Here is an 8,646-nt window from a genome sequence, read left to right as displayed (position 1 = left end):
GACCTCGTGATCCGCCTGTCTCGGCCTCCCAAAGTGCTGGGATTACAGGCTTGAGCCACCGCGCCCGGCCATCACAGTATAGCAGTTCTTAAGAAATACCATGTGACTGATTTAGATAGGTGTCTTGTGCTGTGGTTGTAAGAAAATGTTTTGTAATTAATTCAAGTGTCATTCAGTATCACTGCCACTACAAACAAAACAGCTTCCTGTTCTGAACTGGATGTTTTCTTTCTGATTTCCTCTTTGCAATATATGAAATAAGTAAATAGAGTTCTAGAAAATGGGCCGGGTGTGGTGTCTCGCGCCTGTAATCCCAGCACTTTGGAAGGCCGAGGCAGGCAAATCACCTGAGGCCAGGAGTTCGAGACCACCCTGGCCAACATGGTGAAACCCCATCTCTACTAAAAATACAAAAATTAGCCAGGCATGGTGGTGAACACCTGTAATCCCAGCTACTCAGGAGGCTGAGGTGGAAGAATCGCTTGAACCCAGGAGGCAGAGGTTGCAGTGAGCCGAGATCCTGCGTCATTGCACTCCAGCCTGGGTGACAAAGTGAGACCTCCGTCTCAAAAAAAGAAAAAAAAGGAAAATGACCCTTGAGTTAAAAACACAGCCTAATGACATTCTCATAACATCCTAAAAATGGGCTGATTGATATGATTACTATCATTAAGTAATATGAATGATAATATGAAAGAAGAATATCATTCATATTTCTCAGAAAATTGTATTTATTTTTATTTCAAAAATAACATGTTTGGTAGGGAACCTCTGCAAAATATAGAAAAGAACAAATAAGGAAGCTAAATCATGAGTTAGCTTTAAACACTATAAATTACTTGTGTTAAGCTATTATGACTAATAGGAAGATTCCTGTAGTTAAAACTGGTTTTAAGTTATCAGTATATGCTGGTAAGAGAGAAACTTTACTCAAATATTCTTTGTGCAGATTCCTTAGTGTTTTTCATCCCAGAAAGAACTGTTATGGCTCTAGTCACAACAGATTTGAATCTTGAAAATTATGCATTGCACATACCTGAATGCTCGCTGCATGACTTAGTGCCATCTACCATTAATATCTGAAACCACAAAATTTTCTTCTGTTTCTTGTGCCACCTGCTTTTGTTACATTGGGAATTGATAATATACATTATTTTTACTGTTTCCCAAAGGAATTATTTTACAAAATAAATAGTTTCCAATATATCAGGTTTCTACTTTTCCACTTGTATTTGTATGATAAAATTTAATAGTTGGCTAGTTCCTGGTGCACAGTGTAAATAATCCATCCTCTAATCTACTTTGTCCCTTTCATATAAAAATGTAAGATAAAATGTATATATTTTGCACTAAGCCAGAAGCACTCAATCTATATGAAAAAGTGATATTTACTAATTTGGCTCAAATTATGCAGATCATACATTGACTAATTGGCTCGTGGATATTCAGTCTTCATTTAACTAAGAGAGAGTTTGCATGTTGTGTGCTATTCCAACAAAGTCTGGTAATCCTTGTGATTAAAGAAACATGATTTATGTTTGCTGTGGAGAAACATGATCATCCTGGCTACTATGAATCACTCTGGAAACATCCCATCTGTTTCCCAGTTACTCAGCTCAGATCATTAGATCAGATTCAGTTCAGTTCAACAAACATGAAGCACCTTTCTTGGTCTCGAAAAGCTTTCCATGATATAGGGAAGGCAAGCAAGCATATAACCAAATAATTATGATATAATACAATGTGATAAGTACAACCATATATTACTACTAGATTTAGAAGAGGGAGTGCTTAACTTGGGAGTTGAGATGGGCTTGGAGTTTTCGCTCTTGTTGTCCAGGCTGGAGTGCAATGGCGCAATCTCGGCTCACCACAACCTTCACCTGCTGGGTTCAAGCGATTCTCCTGCCTCAGCCTCCCGAGTAGCTGGGACTACAGGCGCCCACCACCTCTCCCGGCTACTTTTTTGTATTTTTTTTTAGTAGAGACGGGGTTTCACTGTGTTAGCCAGGATGGTCTCGATCTCCTGACCTCATGATCAGCCCATCTCTGCCTCCCAAAGTGCTGGGATTACAGGCGTGAGCCACCAGGCCCGGCCAAAAAACATTTTTAATGAAGATAACATTTTGATAGCATGAAATAAATCATTGACTAGGAAAATCATGTGTTGTATCTGAATTTACATTGGTAAGCCTGCTTTGCAGCAACATGTAACAATGGTTTCAATAGATAAGAAATTTTTAAAACTACCATAGCTATAGCATCTTTGAAATGGAATATCCTATAGTTTAAAAAGTCACGGTTATATTTTCTGTTATTCTATGCTTTTACTTTTACTGTAAAATTTGTCCACATATAAGGCATGGCCGAATTCCTCTATCAAATTTTTTTATGCATTTTTAACATCATGGAGATTAATACAGATTTTACATTGAGATGAATACTAAATTTAACTAGCATATTGTCAGCATTTCCCCATCTGGTGAAATTTTCAGAAACTTGATTTTTTTGTTTGTTTGTTTGTTTTTGTTTTTTTTTTTTGAGACAAGTCTTGCTCTGTCACCCAGGCTGGAGTGCAGTGGCCCACTGTCAGCTCACTACAACCTCCATCTCCCAGATCCAAGTGGTTCTCCTCCCTCAATCTTCCAAGTAGGTAGGATTACAGGCACCCACCACGATGCCCAGCTAATTTTTGTATTTTTAGTAGAGACACTGTTTCACCATATTAACCAGGCTGGTCTCGAACTCTGACCTCAAGTAATCCACCCGCGTTGGCCTCCCAAAGTGCTGGGATTATAGGCACGAGCCACCGTGCCCAGCCCCTGTATCAAATATTTTAGAAAGAACTTAATTTAGCAATGTTCTTTCATCATACAATCGGCTCGTTAGACAAAACCTGGCCTACTCTTCGCTGGTGACAGAAAATGGAATTTTCAGGTCATTTAAAAGATCACTTTCTATTAAAGAAGATTTTTAATCCTCACTAGTAAATATAAGCTATTTATAAACACAATGTTTATAAATACACAATTCCTTTCACAAGTACCATCCAGAATCAAGGTGCCTCTTTTTTACCTCCTTGTAATTAACCTTATTGTTTTTTCATCTTGCTTTTATGATAAATAAGTTCACTTTTCTGAGAGGCCTTGCACTCATCAGGAAGCATTTATTGAGTGTCTATTTGTAGAACACTGTCCTGGTCATCCTGAGAAATAAACTTCTCAAGGGAACTTTTATAATCCAGTTCCAGAGACAAAATAGACCTGTAAACTAACTAAAGTATACAGTGATAAGCAATAAAAGCAGCAATGGAATGCAAGAAAAAAAAAAAAAAAGAAGGATCCAAAAGAGAAAAGATTTTCTAGAACTGAGTTTTATTTTATTATTATTTTTTAATTTTTTGAAACAGGGTCTTGCTCTATCACTCAAGCTAAAGTGTGATTGTGCCATCACAGCTCACTGCAACCTAAAACTGGGCTCAAGCGATCCTCCCACCTCAGCCTCCTGAGTAGCTGGGACTATAAGTCCACCACTATGCCTGGCTAATTTTATATTTTATTTTTTTAGAGATGGGGTCTCACTTTGTTGCCCAGGCTGGTCTTGAACTCCTCCTGGGCTCAAGCAATCCTCCTACCTCAGCCTCCCAAAGTGCTGGGATTATAGGCTTGAGCCACCGCACCCAGCCTAGAAGTGAGTGTTAAACAGCACGTAGAGGAAATAAATGGCATTTCCCTTCAAATATCAAATATTTATTTATTTACTTATTTATTTATTGAGACAGAGTCTCACTCTGTCCCCCAGGCTGGAGTGCAGTGGCTACATCTTGGTTCATTGCAAACTCCACCCTCTAGGTTCAAGCGATTCTCACGCCTCACCGTCCCAAATAGCTGGGACCGCAGGTGAGCACCGCCATGCCCAGCTGATTTTTGTATTTTTAGTAGAGACAAAGTTTTGCCATGTTGGCCAGGCTGGTCTTGAACTCCTGGCCTCAAGTGATCCACCCACCTTGGCCTCCCAAAGTGCTGGAATTACAGGCATGAGCCACTGACCCCAGCCTAGAATTGTTATTTGAAATGTTCCAACAGGCTTTCTTCACTAAGAATCTCCTTAATATCAAGAACAAAAAGGACCTTTTTACCACCACTTCCATTGAATCATTTGGGAGAAGGCTTAGGGCCACAGTAAAAACCAATTGGGAGCTCTGTGTTCCACATGGGTATTGTCAAGGAGGCATGAGTTTCTACAGGCCTTCCTAACCTTTTTCCAAAGATCCTTTGGCCATCTGATAAAGACTATGAACTCCTCTTCAGAATAATGTTTTTGAATAATATACATTTTTATATTAATATATAAAACTTGTGATACCACAATACGTATGTTTCTTTAACAAATTACATAATATTTAGTGGCAGTCCTGATAACTACCATTAATATGTGGATGAACGCAAATAATACTTGGAGATACTCTGCAACAACATAACATGACATGAGTATGTCAGAGATCTCATTTTTTTCTTTTTTTGTTTGAGCTAGGATCTTGCCTGTCACCCAGGCTGGAGTGCAGTGGCATAATCATAGCTCACTGCAGCCTCCACCTCCTGGGCTCAAGTGATCTTGCCACCTCAGCCTCCCAAGTAGCTAGGACTGCAGGTGTGTGCTACCACACCTAGCTAATTTTTATTTTTATTTTATTTTATTTTATTTATTTTATTTTATTTTTTTTTTTATTTTATTTATTTTGGTAGAGATGGGGTTTCACTATGTTGCCCAGGCTGGTGTTGAACTCCTGGGCTCAAGCAGTTCACCCACCTCAGCCTCCCAAATTGCTAGCATTACAGGTGTGAGCCACTGCACCTGGCCTGTGTCAGGGATTTCTATCCATGAGGGAACCATAGGTACTACTGATAGCTGTGGCTTATTGCCTATACACATAATTTAAGGAAAGCTAGGTTTTGGTCAGTAGTTAATTAAAATAAAGATGTAATTTTTGTGGGGATTTTTGTTTGTCTGTTTGAGACAGGGTCTCATTCTGTCACCCAGGCTGGAGTGCGGTGCCACGCCTGGCTAATTTTTTAAATTATGTGTAGAGACAGGGGTCTCACTGTTGCCCAGGCTGGTCTCAAACTGCTGGGCTTCAGCAATGTTCCTGCCTTGGCTTCCTAAAGTGTTGGGATTACAGGCATGAGCCACCATGCCCAGCAAGATGGAATTTTTGATGTAATTATTTCCATGGATTCCTTGGTGGTCCAGAGACCCTAAGTTAAGAATCTCTGTGGCTTAGCAATTACCTGAGAAGCCCCAGAAAGTAAAAGACTGAGTGGATAGAGCTCAGGACCTCTCAAATCCATTCCAGTTTAAAACAATTGCTTTTATTACATTTTATATATAGAATTCCATATATGATTTTATTTGGAATAAAAATGATTTCTGGAGCTAAATAATGTATAATTTTGAAAACAATCATAGGCCAGTAATCCCAACACTTTGGGAGGCTGAGGTGGGAGGATTATATTCCTGGGCTCAGGTAATCCTCCTCAAGACCAACCTGGGCAACATAATGAGTCCCTGTCTCCACAAAAACTAAAAAATTAGCCAATGTGGTCACATCCACCTCTAGTCCCAGCTACTTGGAAGGCTGAGGAGGGAGGATCACTTGAGCCCAGGAGTCAGAGGCTGCAGTGAGCTAGTATTGCATCACTATTCTGCAGCCTTGGTGACAGAGTGAGACCCCTTCTCTTAAAAAATAAGTAAGCACTTTTTAAAAAGATAAGTGAAAAAAAAAACAAACTGATTCTCTGCTTATCTTGCAAAACAAAAACAAACAAACAAAAAACCACCTTTAAACTGATTTCTTTTGTAAATGCCTTAAGCACATTAGTGTACCATCAAGTTTATGACCCTGGAAATAGAGATTGGAAATCAACAGTATGAAGCAACAGTATGGGAGCATGAATAAGACACCCAGAAAAAATCTGTATCATAGAAGAAGAGAAACAGTCCAAGAGTGGGCAAAGGAAGAGAAGCCTAGAAAAAAGAAAGAATTGTCAAAGAGGTAGGAGGAGAACATACCTTCTGTGATGTTATAAAGCAGAGAGTGCCAAATGCTGCAGAGATGTCACATACAATGGGGACAAAAAGATAATACACTGAATTTAGCCCTACGAAGGTCAGTGACCTTTCCTGTGGTATTTTCAGCAGGTGAAGGGCAGATACCAGGCTGAAATGGCTTGAAGACTGAATAAGAGATGAAGCAGAACAGTGTGGTGTAGACCAGTGCTTTTCAACTGTCTATGATGAAGCACATCTTTAATTTTCAATCTGTCATAGATTGACAACAGGGTCCTACTGTTCATGACTAGTATGCAGCTTGCACCAGATGCAACGTATCCCTAGAGCTGGGCAACAATCAAATTGGTCTATAGTCTATTCAACCTGACAAGTCCACTGGTTTCAGGTTTGGATGTCATGGCCATGTCAAATGGCTGTAAAAGTTTCTAAATGCTTATTGTCAACTCTGTACAGTAGCAGAGGTTTTATTTTAAGAAGTTTATCTGGTGGGTTTTTTTTTGTTTTGAGACGGAGTCTCGCTGTCACCCAGACTGGAGTGCAGTGGTGTAATCTCAGCTCACTGCAACCTCCACCTCCTGGGTTCAAGCAATTCTCCTGCCTCAGCCTCTTGGGTAGCTGGGGTTACAGGCACATGCCACCACACCTGACTAATTTTGTATTTTTAGTAGAGACGGGGTTTCTCCATGTTGGTCAGGCTGGTCTCGAACTCCCGACCTCAGGTGATCCGCCTGCCTTGGCCTCCCGAAGAATTTTTGTATTTTTAGTAGAGATGGGTTTTCACCATTTTGGCCAGGCTGGTCTCGAACTCCTGACCTCAGGCGATCCACCCACCTTGGCCTCTCAAAGTGCTGGGATTACAGGCATGAGCCACTGTGCCCAGCCTTGAGATGGTGTTTCACCATGTTGGCAAGGCTGATCTTGAACTCCTGACCTCAGGTGATCCACCCGCCTCAGCCTCTCAAAGTTCTGTGATTACAGGCATGAGCCACTGCACCCAGCCTTGAAATGCAGGTTTCACCATGTTGGCCAGGCTGGTCTCGAACTCCTGACCTCAGGTGATTCTCCCACCTTGGCCTCCCAAAGTGCTGGGATTACAGACATGAGCCACCACGCCAGGTGGCTACTTTCTCTGAGTATCTCCTGATGTTCTTCATGCTTTGCATCCTTTTCAACCCTTAATTTGGATCTCCAGCACCTAAAATAGTTTTTGGTACATAGAAGGTATTCAAATTAAAAGGTTTTTGAAGAAATGAGTGAAGTTACATGTGAACTATGGAGGAAGAGGTCCTGTGTTTCTAGATTTTACAGTAGAAAATCCTGCCTCACTTAGCCTCTCTCTGTATTTTGCCTCTAGGCAGAGATTTCTCAGGGAGAAATCATCTGGGAGGCCCATCATTTTTTCACAGTCTTTGAGTGCATTAAAGTGTTTCCCTCTGTTTAAAAAAAAAAAAATTGTTTTTAGGGCGAAAAGATATACATATATTTTAGAATTACCCAGCTGGACTCAATTTAGATGATCCCAATTTTTTGGCAACATCCAAAACATCGTAATCAGGAGCCAGTCAAACATATGCCTTCTTCTCTCCATCAGGCCGAATCAGGGTGTTGACGTTGGCCACATCAATGTCACAGACCTTCTTCACAGCCTGTTTGATCTGGTGCTTGTTGGCTTTAACATTCACCATGAACACAAGTGTGGTGTTGTCTTCTATCTTCTTTACCGCGGACTCAATGGTCTGCAGAAACTTGATGATGGCATAGTGGTCAAGCTTGTTTCTCCTGGGGGCGCTCTTCCGAGGATATTTGGGCTGCCTCCAGAGTCACAGTGTCTTGGGCCTCTGGAAGGTGGGTGACGTGCGAGTCTTCTTTTTTTGTGTGGATGTGGACACCTTTCAACACTGTCTTCTTGGCCTTTAAAGTCTTGGCTTTGGCTTCAGCTTTAGGAGGGGCAGGCGCTTCCTTCTTCGCTTTCGGCGCCATCTTGTGAAAAGGGTCCTGTTTTCAAAAATTGTATCACTGACCTTTGCTCAATAGGAACTGTGAGGATTTTCTTTCAAAATTGGTAATGGATTTGTCTCTTGGTTTACCTTCCTTTCCCTCTTCAAGGGCATACATTAACAAAGGACTATCAGGTTTGGGACCAAGCCATTGAAACGGGAAAAGTTCCCTTGTCCCCCTCACAGGGCGTGCAATGGGGGTGTGACTCGCTTCTTCAGTGCCACCACGCTCAGACTTCTCGGGAAGCATACAAAGGGGCAGGCTGTGGGGCTCTGATCCCACAGCAGTGTCTAGGGATGAATATTTACAGCTCCTGAAGCCCCAGTGGGCGTGTGTTACAGGATGCTCTTTTAGTTGTGCTCTTTTAGTTTTGCTATCTCTAGGCAGCTTGTGTTAACCAGCTCAATTAGACCCTCTACCTTGTCGCAAGGACAGAGGGCTTTCTGTATCCCAGGTTCTTGCCTTGGTGTAAGGGAAGAATCGGATCACAAGTGGGCCTGGAGAATGAGTGCAAGGTTTTATTGAGTGGAAGTGCTCTCGGCAGATGGGGGAGCCAGAAGGGAGATGGTTTTCCCCTGG

Source organism: Colobus angolensis, unplaced genomic scaffold, assembly GCF_000951035.1.
Source record: "Colobus angolensis palliatus isolate OR3802 unplaced genomic scaffold, Cang.pa_1.0 Scaffold494, whole genome shotgun sequence".
Classification (NCBI taxonomy): domain Eukaryota; kingdom Metazoa; phylum Chordata; class Mammalia; order Primates; family Cercopithecidae; genus Colobus; species Colobus angolensis.
The sequence above is the reverse complement of the archived record's forward strand: the minus strand, read 5'-3'. Positions refer to the sequence as shown.